Here is a 13,173-nt window from a genome sequence, read left to right as displayed (position 1 = left end):
GCATCAGCCTCTATCACATCTCTCATCGCTCCACACTGCATCGCCCCGCTTCGCAGCACGGTGCCCCTGAGCAGGGGGTGTGGCTGGGGTCCGGCTGCCTCCCCCATGCCTGCAGCATGCTCAGCCAGCCCTCCTGACCCTGCTGCTGGGAGCCTTCCCCATCTCTGCTGCCCACCCCAGCTTTGCAGGGCAAACAACCCCTCTCCGTGCCTGCCCCGCACGGTGCAGTGACACCCCTGCACCGTGTTGGGGTCCCCCAATGCACCCACTGCCCCTCACCACTGCAAATCACTTACCCCCCTCCTTGCACATCCTCCCCAGGGATGCCGGGATCCTGCGAGCCCCTCCGAACACCCCGCTTATCACCACTCTTTTTAATTATTGGGCTAATTACTGGAAGCAGCAGCGCGGAGGGCCAGAACCGCAGGCTCTGCTGCAAAAAAAGTCATTTCAACTTGCTGGCTCTGCCTGTCTCTGCCTGCTGCTGCCTCCTGCAGCCCCCCCCGGCCCCAGCCGATCCCCCTGCCCCGGCGCGATACCATCTGGAAGCTGTCTGCTCCTGCCAGCAGACGTCTATTAGCCGAGCGCCTTGCCACCGTCATCACTGAACCTCCCCATTTCCTAGTCCCGCTTGCGTTAGGTGCAGGGAAGCACCTGGGTCACCGGTTTGATCTCAGAGGCAGCTGAGTGGCTTACGGAGGGTAATGAAGGGCTTGGTGGTGGCGGGGACATGTCCTGCCCGTCCCCAGCACCAGTGGGTTGGAGGCGCTGGGGTGAGCGGGAGCCTGTTCGGCAGTGGCTTGAGATTTGGGAGTCCCCATTTAGGGGCAGCCCCAAGGGTCTGCAGCTCCCCAGGGCCTGCCCCAGTGCTGCTCCCTCGGCACCAGGCTGTGGCAGTGACCCCAGTGCTGTCCCTTCTGCCATGATTAAGGCAATGAGTGTAACGAGGGACAGGGTGCTAGCAGTTTGTGGCACCCAACACCGGCTGGCAGAGCCCAGCCCAGCCCAGCCCCACAGTGTACCTGTGCCCTGAGCCCAGGCAGGGATGTGTGTGTGTCCATGTGTCCCCCCTGCCACCCTCGTGCCACCACCACATGCCAAACAGCGTGTGGCTCCAGATGGTCCCTTTGTTGGTGGCTTTGCTGTAGCCGCAAAAACTGCACCGCTGGTTTGATCAGTCCCAGCTCAGCCTCTTTCCTTGCAGTGCCCTGTGGACACCGGCTATGTCTCAGCACCTTTTTGGGGTCCACGTACACATGTGGGCCTTTATTTAGTGATATTTCCGTAACCGCTGGCAGCTCAGGGATGCATGGATCACACAGTGCCCTCCGGCACTACAGGAGCCAGGCTCGGTGCCACCCGTGCCCACCCAGCACCCCGTCCCCCCATTCCCTTTTTGAATGCTTGCCGTTTCGCTGCCCTGTATGGCAGCTGCATATCGCAGGCTGGGTGGGCAACTGGATGCGGTTAAAGCCTAGATCCCGGGGAAAAGATGGGTCAATTGAAAATCTGGTAAGGCCAGTGCAAAATCCCCTACCACAGTGCGGGCACGGTGCTGCTCTGTCCTGTGCTGGGGCTGCCGGAACAAAGGCAGCAAAATCAAAGCCAGGCCTTTGGGGCAGCCCTGGGCGGCAGCAAGAAAATTAAAGGAAGAAAAGGGCCCCTCACGCTCCACGTGGAAGCAGGTTTGAAAAATTAGATCGGCTTGAGAAGACCCTGGGCTGGTGCTTTAAGGGGAGCTTTTTCCTCCTCTTTCTCTTTTATTATTAATTATTGTTATTAATTAATTATTGTTAATCTTTCAAACAGCTGGGACAATGCCAGGCTGAGCAAAAGCACCCGGTGCAAGGGGACAGGTCACTCGCTGGCATGCAGAGGTGGGGATACGCAGAGGGGGCACATGTGCAGGATGTGCACGTGTGCAGGGTGAGCATGCATACAGGGTGTGCACGTGTGCAGGGTGAGCATGTACACAAGAGTTTGCACGCATGCAGGGTCTGCATGCATGAAGGGTGTGCAGGGTGTGCATGCATACAGGGTTTGCCCGCTTGCAGGGTCTGCATGCTCTCAGGACGTACATGCGTGCAGAGTATGCAAACCCACAGGTTTGCTGTGCACTCGAGCAGTGTGTGCATGTGTGTGGGTGGGAGGAAGCCCTCGGGCAGGATCAGGCCATGGCTGTGCCTGTAGGACAGCCAGCCTCAGCCATGAGATGCCTGGCAAGGGCTGGCGCTCATCCTGCACCCCTGGGTGTCTTCTTGCATGGTATGAGGGGCTGGATGAGGCCCGCCAGGCAGGAGATGCAGGGGCTGCCCGTTGCTTCCCCACCTGAGACGAGCCGAAATCCCATGCCGAGTGAGGTGCCTTGCCCGCAGCCACAGTCCCATCTCCCTGCAGACCACCCAGGCACCGGGCTCTGCTGGTGGTCAGATGCTGCCATTCAGGGCCAGGAGGTGACACACGCATCGCCCACAGCACCCAGAGCTGTCGGCAGAGCCGGAGGCGAGCTCTGCCCTCAGCTCTGCCGCAGCTTTGCCGGAGAAGGGCTGTAACAGATGTTGCTGCCTGATGTAGGCTGTTTCCGAGCAAACGCTTTAATGGCATCAAATCAAGCTGTTGACAGCAGCGAGGTTATGGCCCTTCCCGGGAGGGGGAGATGGCTGCGGCCATGGCCCGGGGGGCCCTGCACACTCCCTCCCCCCACCATGTGCTCTCCTGCCCCAAAGAAGTTTCCAGCCCGGCTCCTGCTGCCCCTGCAATGGGGATCAATAGGGGGCTGCTGGTGCTCAGCTGCAGCTGGTCACCTGCCCTCAGTGGCCTGTCAAAGCCACTGCGGCTGCAGCCACAGTGTGGGTCTGCACGATGGGGTCCCCAGGGCATCTGTTGGAGGAGGCAGGGCCCTGGGGGCCATCACAGTGCCCAGAGCCACCATGACCCTGTGCCCGCAACACAAGAAGCCAAGCTCACCTCTGGCACCCCTGAGCACCCTGTCCCCTCCATCCTCAGGGATGCATGGACAGCCCAGCCAGCCCCAAAGCTCCCAGCACAGCCCCAGCATCACCCTTCAGGGACACGCAAGGACCCACTGCACCTCCCAGCACCAGTGCATGACTTGGGGTCATGCTGTGGTGCATGAGCCCATGCTGCAGCTGACACAGTGCATGGGGTTGACACAGTGCACAGGGCTGACGCGGCGCATGGGGCTGACGCGGTGCATGGGGCTGACGTGGTGCACGAGGCTGATGCTGTGCACGGGGCTGGTGTGGTACACGGGGCTGACACTGTGCATGGGGCTGATGTGGCACCAGGGACTGATGCGGTGCATGGGGCTGACGCGGTGCACGGGGCTGATACCGTGCCAGGGGCTGATGCGGTGCATGGGGCTGATGCCGGGAGCTGAGCCAGGGCACCGTGCTGTACCGTCAGGCCAGCACAGCCCCGCCGCTGCAGACGCCTGCTCACGCGGTGGCTCACAGCCTGCCTGCTGCTCAGGAGGATTTGTGCTGCGTGGCTGGGTTTGGTGTTATTTTCCTCTCCCCTACATCCCTTCTTCCTTCCCTGCCTTCTCCCCTTTCCTCCCCCTTCCCCTTGGCTGGCAGGGACATGGCAGGGCCGGATCCGGAGCCCTCTGAAGGCAGCCCAGGACCTTCCGTGGCAGGGGACCCTCGGTAAGCACCCAAGACCCCCAACATCTCAGCCCCGGGAGGCAGCGGGCATCCCCCAGCCCCCTGCATCCCAGCCTCGCTTCCCAGCTGCTGCTCATCCCGCGGGGCCTGATCCAGCGTCCCCCAGCCCTGCTGCTCCTCCGGCTGCTCCCTCGCCTTTGCTGCTGCGCCATCAACAAGGACTCAATGACTAAAAATAGCTGCGCGCTCTCGCGGGGGGATGCTTCGCCATCGCAGCAGAGCTGGCATCGCGGACTCCCCTGCTCCCCACCCCAAACCCGTCCCAGCCCTCATCCCTCCCCACAGGGGTGCAGCCCCACATGCTGAGGCAGCATTGGAGTGGGGAGGGAAGGGATAGGAACCCTCCCTGGCCCCCCTCGGTGGCTCTCGGGGGGGGGGGGGAGCTGGGGGGGGATAAGCGCCTATCAAGGAGCGTCAGCCCCGGATTTGTTTAATTGTGAGCTGGTGGAGTTAAAGAAACCCTTTCTGGCCGGCTGCCACACCGCAAACTGCTCCGGAGAATTTGATTATTAAGGGAGGAGAGAAATGGGGAGGTGGGGGGGGGAGCCAGGGGGGTCGGGGTATGTGGGACAGCCCAGGATAGGGCATCCTGGCCCAGGAGCTGGGAATGAGAGGAACTGGGGGGACACAGACAGATCAACCCCCCCGGCAGTTCGGAGGAACCTGCCTGGGCAGGCAGTTGTGGAGCTGCCACCCGTCCGTCTGTCCCCACACCCCACGGGTGCCCTGGCGGTGCCTGCCACCTAGCTCAGGGGGGTCAGCACCCCCTCTGGGTGCACCCGCTGTCAGTGCACCCCCCCTGCAACGCACCCTCTCATGCTCCATGTTAATGCACCTTCTCTCCAGTGCACCCTGCTTAGGCACCCTCCCCCCAGTGAACCCAATACACCCCCCCGCAGTGAATCCCCTCGCCCCAAGGCACACCTCGAACACACCCTCTCACCAACAGCACCCCATTAACGTACCGTCTCCCCAGTTCCCCCCCATCAGCACCACCATCTCCCGCAATACCAGCCCTCCATCCCAGTGCAGTGACTGGGGGGGGGAGGATGGTACCCACAGGACAGCCCCCAGCCCCCTGCTTTCCCCCCATCACCGCGCCCCCCCCCCTCCCCTGATTTCGGCGCTCAGCCGACCGGAGCAGCTGTTCCCTGCACACTTCACTTGCCCGCAGATGATGATAAATGGAGCTGGGGCTGCGCCGCCCATTGCGCGGGGGTGGGCGGATGCGGGTAGCGAGGAGGAGGAGGAGGGATTGGGGTCCCCATCTCCTGCAGCCCCCCCAGATCACGCTGCTCCTCCCATCCAGCTGCTGGGGAATTCCCTGGGCAGGTCCCGTTCCCCCTGCAACCCCTCCTCTGGGATGGGGGGCTCCTGCCCAGGGAATTCCCATTGCAGTGGGGTGCATCTCCATCGACAGAGCAGCACTTCGTTTGGGGGCACAGTCCTTCATCCCTGCCTGCCCCCGCCCCGCCCCCCCCCAGCCCTGCTCCTCCCCAGCGGGGAATTTTACTTGGGAAAAAAACATCGCCTGCGAACCGCACTCATGACTCAACGTTTCTGCTGGCCTCGGTTTCTCCGTTGCTTGCCAGGGGAAGCCCGTGGCCTCCCCAACCTCATCCCCTCGCATGGAAATCTGGCTCATCCACCAGCTCCATCCTCTCCCCTTGGATCTTCCTCCTTTATTTTGGAGGGGGGGAGGGGTTGGGTCCTTGATGTCAGGGCTGGGAGGTTTGAGGGTTGGGCTGGGGAGGATGCAGGGAGGCTCAGAGAGTCACAGCAAGTTGCTGTCTTTTTTTCTTGCTACTGGAAAATGCGAGCTGGCAAGAAAGGATTTGAAAAGGAAGGGAGGAATAGAAAAAAGGGGGGAAAAGGGAGAAAAAATAAGAAAAAGAAGAAAAAGAAAGGGGGAAAAAGGGAGAAGAAAAAAGGAAAAAAGAAAAAAAGGGGAAAAAATGAAAAAAGAAAAAACAAGGAAAAAAGAAAAAGAAAAAAGGGAAAAAGGAGAAAAAAAGGAAAAAAGAAGGAAAAGGAAAAAAGCAAAAAGGGGAAAAAAGAAAAAAAGAAAAAAAAGGAAAAAAAATAGGCTGGAAGGCTCACAGCAAAGCAGATGCTCAGTCTGAGCCTTCCTGGGCAAATTCCCTCTCTGGCAGGGAAGTGCGCTCCGGATCAAAATTCATCGCGGACGTAACATGGAGGGAGGGCGTCGCGTGTTCTCGCTCCCCAGCAAGGGGATTGACATCAACCTTGAGGCGCTGGCAGGGAGAGGAAAACAAGCCTGTCATGAGGCTGGAAATACGGCTGGGGTTAAGGAGGGACCTGGCTCTCCCAGCCTCCGCACCTAAATCCTGCTGCAGACCTGCCTGCAGCTGCTGGCGTGGCAAGGACGGGCGACACGAGCCTGTGCCAGGGCACGGACAGGCACCACCACGGCCGTGGGGCAGCTGTGGGGCAGCCGTGGGGCAGCCACTCACCATGGTGGTGACCTTCAGCCAACCCACCAGCCTCAAAACAAGCACCAGCGCGGTGCTGGCACAGCGTCGGTGCAAAGCGACAGCCTGGCCGGCTCTCCGCACGCTCCCGTTTTTCTTCTTTACTCATTTTCTGCCTGACAGGTCGAGATCCTTCTTCCTTCCTCCCTCGCTTCCTCCTTCCCCTCCTGCTCTCAGCCTGGCTCACTTCAATTACAATAATAATTAACCATTCCAATCAATATTGAGACAGCTAATACTAACCTCCCTCCCTCTCCCCCACCCTGTTTTGCCCCCTGCCTCAGTTTCCCCTTGAAGCAGGACAGAAACCGCCTCCCTGCAAGGAAAGGAGGAGAAGCAGAGCAACCGGAGCAATGCTGGTGATCGCTGCCGGTGACGAAGCGCTGCTCTGCGGTCTCCGGATGCGGCCCGTCAGCTGTGCTGCCCAGGGCTGACGCCAGCTGATCGCTCGCAATATTTCGTGCGTGGCTGATATGCAAATCACCGGCGAGACCCTCCCTGCGGAGCAGCCTCCCCACCGCTTGCTCATCGGCACGGCTGCTGGACAAGCTGTTTTGCTGAACTACAGACAGAAGATGCTGGTTCATTACTGGGAGGGAAGCAGGTGCCAGACCCTCGAGGCGCTGCTGGACCCCCCTTGCTGGGCAAGGAAAGCAGAATGTCCCATGGCATCCTCCTTGGTGGTGCTGAGGCCCCATGGGGTTCATGCTGCTTGCAACAAAAATAAAAGCAAAAAAAAAAATGGGAGAGCGAGTGGATCCTCATCCTGGTCCCAGATCCACTCTGCACACACCTGTCTCATGAGCTGGTTGCTCACGGATGCTGCAAGCGGATGCAGTCGAACGCGTGAGGCTGCACTCCCTGGGAATGCCATGGAGGTGGCTCATGGGCCCCAGGCTGTGCTGGCCCACAGGCACCCGCTGAGCCCTCTGGCCCCGCAAAACCACACCAAACCCCGCGGCAGGACCTGACACCCGCCCAGGACCGCAGCTCAGAGCCAGCGTGCAACCCGAGTGGGACCACTCTCCAGCCCTGCCTCAGTTTTCCCACTTCTGGAGTGATCCAGGTTTGTGCACAGTGTTGGTGCTCCCATTCCCAGCCAACACTGCCAGCCTGGGAAATGCCGGCCCAGGAGCACGGGGATGGAGCAGAATTGTGTCCCAGCCCTGTGCCAGGGCCCTGGACCTTCTCCCCAGCAGGTGTCTCCATCCCCAGCAGGACTGGAGACCCCAGAGGACAATGGGGTGGCTGTCACCCCCAGGACATTTCCAACTCTCCTGCACGTGCCACTGGGTCCATCCCCTCCAGCTTCAGTGGGTTGGTCTCTGCCCCGGCCACAGCCAGTTTATCTACCGGGAAAACGTTCAGCAAATTCACCCTGTGGTGTCCAAAACGAGGAGGTACTTGGCTGCTGCCAGATGGCCGCTGACAGGCAAAGGACAGACCTTGGCACCGAGCTGTGTCCTGTCCCCCTTCCACACTCACCTTCCTCTCCAGGAGGTGACGGGGCTTTGCCACCCATGCCCCCATGTCCCCACCACGTCCTGGTAATTCCTCGGGGGGACACGTATACCCACTGGCTGGCACACAGGAACATTCATGCCCATGTTGTAGATCAGGGGTCCTCAAACTTCTTAACCAGGGGGCCGGTGTGCGGATGCAGTGGCAGGCAGTCATCTGTGGCTGCTTGGTTCCCCCCCGCAACCCCCAGCTGGGGGGGCCGGGGGGTTCTGTAAATACCAGGGATCGGATTGAGGACCCTGGGGGGCTGTATCTGGCCCGCGGGCTGTAGTTTGAGGACCCCTGTTGTAGATGAACACTGTTAAATATTAGCAGTGGTCCCAGTGCCATTGAGACCCCCTCACTGGGACCCTCACTGGGACATGGTTCCGAGGGGCATCACCCCATCCCTTCTTTGCCTTCCCATGGCACTGCCTGCCTTTGGGGCAGCCACCCCGCCATGCCGAATCGCATCGCCCAAGCTGGAGACCCAGCGACCGCCAGCTCCCCACCGCCAGCACAGCAAACCCCCTCGGCCACAGGCACCCTGCGGATGCTGCGCTTTGGCATCTGCCTGCAGACCGGTCTGTCCGCTGGAGACGAATTCGGCTGTGCCGCTGCCAGGCTCTGCCCTCTAAGTCATCTCCCGCCAGCAGCAGACAGCTCGGTAATGAAGCGTAATGCTCCGGCACTCCCCTGAGTGACAGTGGCCAGCACCGGCTGCGTCCCAGCAGCTCAGCACGGCCTCCCCTGCTTGCCAGGAGGGGAAAGAGGGGGAAAAATGAGCATCCCAGGGAAGAGGGGGAAAAATGAGCATCTCCTTGCCATGAGCAGGGCTGCGGGTGGCAGAGCAGCGTGTCTCCCCAGCCCGCACAGTGGGAGCTGCTACCCCGGCTGGCTCTCTGCTTGGGGATGCTGAGCAGGAATCCTCTGGGGAAAAGGAAAAATAAGAATAAAAAGGGGCTGGAAAAAAAAATAAATCTAGGTTAAAAAAACAGAATATAAAAGGGGGTTGAAAATAATCAATTGACGTTCAGTGTTGTGTGATAAATTATTTCAGCATTATACATTCCCTGTCTCTAAATCCCAAAGACAAATACTGGGGCAGGTGAAGTAGGGAAGCAGATTTCCAAAGGCCTTCTCCTGGTTCCCGGTTATTGACTCTGTCAATCACCGTGGGCACCGTCCCAACCTTTCGCACCGCAAAATCTGCTCCTTTTGTTCCTGCTGAAAACCCGGTGGGGGGAAAAGAGGAGAGGAGAAGAATTTGGGGCAGGGAACTTCCAAAAGGGATGATTAAGGAGTTAATCTGCCTGAAATAGATAAGGAGCTTAGAGCTGCCGGTATTTGACTGTCCAAGTTTGGATTCAGCGTGTCTTAAACACTGGCTGGAATGTACTTAGATATGACCAAAGTACATGTCCCCCCGAGGAATTACCAGGTTGCCAATTAGATTTGCTTCCCAGATTCACTCAAACCTTCACAAGCTTCTTCAGAGCAGGAAAATTGCTGCCTGTCCCTGGGGAGGTGGCAGAGCAGCCGCTGCTGCCTGGCCCCACAGCCAGCACGGCACGGCAGAGATCCTGGGATCTGAGGGATGGCGGCACAGCCGGGGTGATGGCAAGGTGGGGATGCCTGTGCCAGGGTGTGGGGCACCAGGCATAGCCTGGTGGATGCTGCTGGTGGGGTTTGGGCAGTTTTGGGAGCTTGGGGATGCATGTGTGAACCTTGCCATGGTCATGGCACAGCACCGGGGATGCTGGTGTGGTGGCCAGGCTCTCACTGGACCAGGCTCAGCATTCCACAGGGCTGCAGAGCCGGGGCTCTCCCCACCTCCAACCAGGCTCCTGGTGCTGTCACACAGCCAAATCCGACCCAAACCACCCCAACCTGGCTCCACCTGAGCTGGCGGCAGCCAGAGCTGTCCCAGCCTCCAGGCAAGGGGGCACAACACAGAGCGGAGCCATGATGTCACGTGGGGAAGGCGAACAAGCACCAGTGGTGAACACCCAACTCCCAGTTTCCACGGGCACCCGGCAGACCACGAGCATGATGCTCAGAGCAGTGAGACTCACTGCCCATGACGGGGAGGGGGTCACCACCACAACCAGCACCAAGGCAAAGCACCAGTAGAAAAGCAACCACCATCCCCTGCAAAAACAGCTCTCTATCCATTTAACTACCCCATTCCCATCCCCATTATTTACGATTCATAATGTAACGGTGAAAGTAATGAGGTTTGGGGGTTACGTGACTGTCACAGAGGTAGGACCATAACGGAGGGGACCCCCCGCTGGCTCCCACACCAACACGCAGGTGCCAAGCTCCTTTCCTATCCTGGCAGTGTGGCCAGGCTGCGCTCACTAGATCAGAGCTGGGTTTCTCTGCTGGCATCCCAATCCCATGGAAAGGTGTCGGGAGCGGCAGCACGTCTCACCAGGCTGGTCTCAGCATCGCCAGAATGGCAGTGGCGTGATGGAAAGTTGCTGGAACATCAGCTTCGGATGCTGAGTCCTGGTAACAGTTGCTATGTGAAACATTCAGAGGTGGAATTTACTGTCACAGTTAATAATAGATGAAGGTTTTAGAATTTTTGATGCTTTACATTTTAAGCTGTTTGATTTATAATGTTTCAGAAAAGGAGGGGGGGAAAGGCAGGAGCCGAACAGCAGCTCGTGGTAAACACGCTGAGCGGGGAGGTGGGCAGGGGCTCCATTCATCCCCCCTGCCCATGCCAGGGATGCAGGTGAGACCCCCCACCACAGCCACTGGGATGAGATCTCCCCACCAAGCACCGGGACCAGGGAGCATCCCTGAGGAAAACCGGGGCGTGACTGGAATTGAGCCCCTCAATTGCCAGATTGCACTTAAATTTCTTTTTTTCCTGAAATCGCTGCACCTCTTCTCATTCTGCCTGCCCGCCCCTGCCGGTGTTTTTATTCCGGCGGGTTGCTGGGTTATTTACTTGCTGGCTCTCCTCTCCCCTCTTGCAGGTGTATTTCAAGTAGGCTCCTTAAATAGCAGCGAGCTGTGCGCCCGCGGCGGTGCGCGCTAGGTCGTGCTGATTAGCAACACGCTGCCAAAAAAAAGAAGGGTCTTATTTCCCCGCCGAGCTGCCGCTGTGCTTGCACAAAAAGGTGCCGATGCCCTGGCACATGAGGATGCTGCAGCCGGATCCGAGGGCGCTGGTCTTGTTGTGTCCACTCCCAGCCTGAGCTCTCCTTCCTGGAAAGCGGCAGAGAGCACAGGTGCCAGTGCCGTGTGAAGGACCTTGGTGTCCCTCGATGTCCTTCAGCATCCCTTGCTGTCCCTCAGTGGACCTTGACAGGCTCCAAAGCTGCCCAGCGCGCAGGATGGCTTCAGCTCCAGCACCTTGTTCCGGCTTCTCCCAAACCCTGGAGCATCCCAGCATGCTGAATGTGTGTGTGGAGCATCCCAGTACCCCAGATGTGTCTGATCAGGCAGCTCTAATCCCAGCTCAGCAGGGCTTCGGGGCAGGCACGAGGTGGGGACCAGAGGGGGACCCCAGACCTCCGCTACCAGCACGGGGCACACAGCGACATATTGGTAAAATTGAGGGGGGAGGATGGATGAGAGGGGGGTCCCCTTCTGCTCCCCCAGACCAAGAGAGGTGCTGCAGTGCAGAGGGCAGGAGCCACATCGCGGTGCTGTCGGGAGGACCTGAAGCAGAGAGGATGTGGGGGCTGGAGCTGGGATGCTGGAGCCTCCAACCTCCGGCAACATCCCAGCCCTAAACAGCTCCATGGCTCCTGCTAAGGCCCCAGGCGGACACAGGGGCTGCCAGTCCCTGGGAGGTGGCTGAGGTGTGTCCCCCACCACTGGCACCCTCCAGAGCCCCCAGCCCCCCGCCAGGATTGGGGATTCCCGGGGGTCCTGGGCTGAGCTGCCCCATGATGTCTCAATCAGGGCTTGTGCATCGCCCCATTTACATATGCACAGCCTGGCTGGAGCCGAGTATAATTTCTTTATAAAGCGGCTTTGACACACAGGGTAGCTTGCCTTAATGAGGAGGGTTATTCCACAAAGATCCGTTACTAATGGGCTTGGGGGTAGGCAGTGCCCGTGCACAGACGCCTGCTGCCAAAACCAGCGCCACAATGCGCTCGGCTCTTCCCCGGCTACAGGGTCCCCACTGGCTTTGCACCCACGGCTGGGCTGGTGGTGGTAACCTCCAGCTTGGTGGGCTCCCACCCTGGTCCTGGCAAGACCCCGATGTCCCTGCACCTCTGCCACTGCCTCCCTGCCTTACAGCAAGAACCGCTTGGAGGTCCAAAAACAACCGTGATGTGCTTCTTGGCGTGGAAACCATTCAACCCTTCCCAAAAAGCAGCTCCAGGAAGAAAGATTGAGGCCAGCGCGGCACCGGTGTCCCCCAGTAGCCACTAAGTCCCCGCTCGACACACCAAACCCTTGATGTCCCTCCCTGCCACGGCCCCAACCGAAGTCACCGCTCCCGCCAGGCACCACCGTGCCAGCTGCCAGCGATCAGCCCATCATTACCAGCACCACCTTATTAAAAAACACCAAAGGGCTTTAAAACCCGGGACTCCCCCAAGAGCAAGTCCCACCCTGCCGAGCCCCGACACATTCGGTGCAGGGGTTCAGCCCCGCCGCCCCCCCAGGGACCCCCGTTAGCGGCGGGTGCCTCGTTAGCCAGCGCGATGCTGGCGATTGGCTGTGACTTGTTTGCGGCGTCAAGCGGCTCTGCCCCAGACACCTTCTCATACGACCAGAGGCGCAGTACGTCCCAGGGCACTGTCACAATATATTAAGACACGGCGCTAAAAATAAGCCACGGCAAAAATAAGCAAGGAAATCGCAGTCCCTGCCTGCCCCTGCCGGCCTGGCACAGGCAGAGCCCCCGCTGCTGCCCGCGAGCTGGGGAAGCGCGTCAGGAAAGAGCGGATTTTGCTGGGTTTTATTAAAACGACACGTTTCCCCCCTTCCCTCCACCCCCCTGTCCAGCCTCACTGAGCAGCGAGGCCCACAGTGACACACGGGGCTCGGTGACAAATCATCCCAGTTTCCCTGCGTGCCACTGGTTCAGGGCATGGCCATGGCTGGTGTGTGGTGCTGTGCCCTCCCCGGGGCCGCAGTGGATCCCTGACCCCCGCCCCCCCCCCCCCCCAGCTCAGGATGTGGCTCTGCTGAGCTGGAGCCACGGGCGCAGCACCACGTGCCCAGCCACGCTTTGCTGTTGAAGGATGGCTGGGGTTTGGCCAGCCCTGTGTTAGATGCAATGCCCAGGCTGGTGCCCCACGGCTGTCCCCATCCCGGCAGCTCCCCAGAGGGGTACCCATCTGCAAACACCCCATTTTCCCTGCTCGCTGCTCCCCAGGCGTGTGAGCACCTGCACGGCACAGCCCATGGGATGGAGGCCAGGAGCATCCTCCCCTCCAGGGATGCATTTTGCCCTGGAGAACCTGGAGAGGGGGCAGACAGGGGCAAGAGGCTGCCTGCACCCATCCTGCTGC

General features: G+C 59.8%; 1 protein-coding gene across 4 annotated transcripts in view; it reads right to left on the bottom strand.

Moving 5' to 3' along the window:
• The window catches only part of RAI1 (retinoic acid induced 1), a 77,163-nt gene that overhangs the window by 10,224 nt on the left and 53,766 nt on the right, over nucleotides 1-13,173 (bottom strand). The gene's annotated exons all lie outside the window — the stretch shown is intronic.

The sequence above is a fragment of the Falco biarmicus genome, chromosome 4 (assembly GCF_023638135.1).
Source record: "Falco biarmicus isolate bFalBia1 chromosome 4, bFalBia1.pri, whole genome shotgun sequence".
NCBI lineage: Eukaryota > Metazoa > Chordata > Aves > Falconiformes > Falconidae > Falco > Falco biarmicus.
This window is presented reverse-complemented; position numbering and strand designations above follow the sequence as displayed.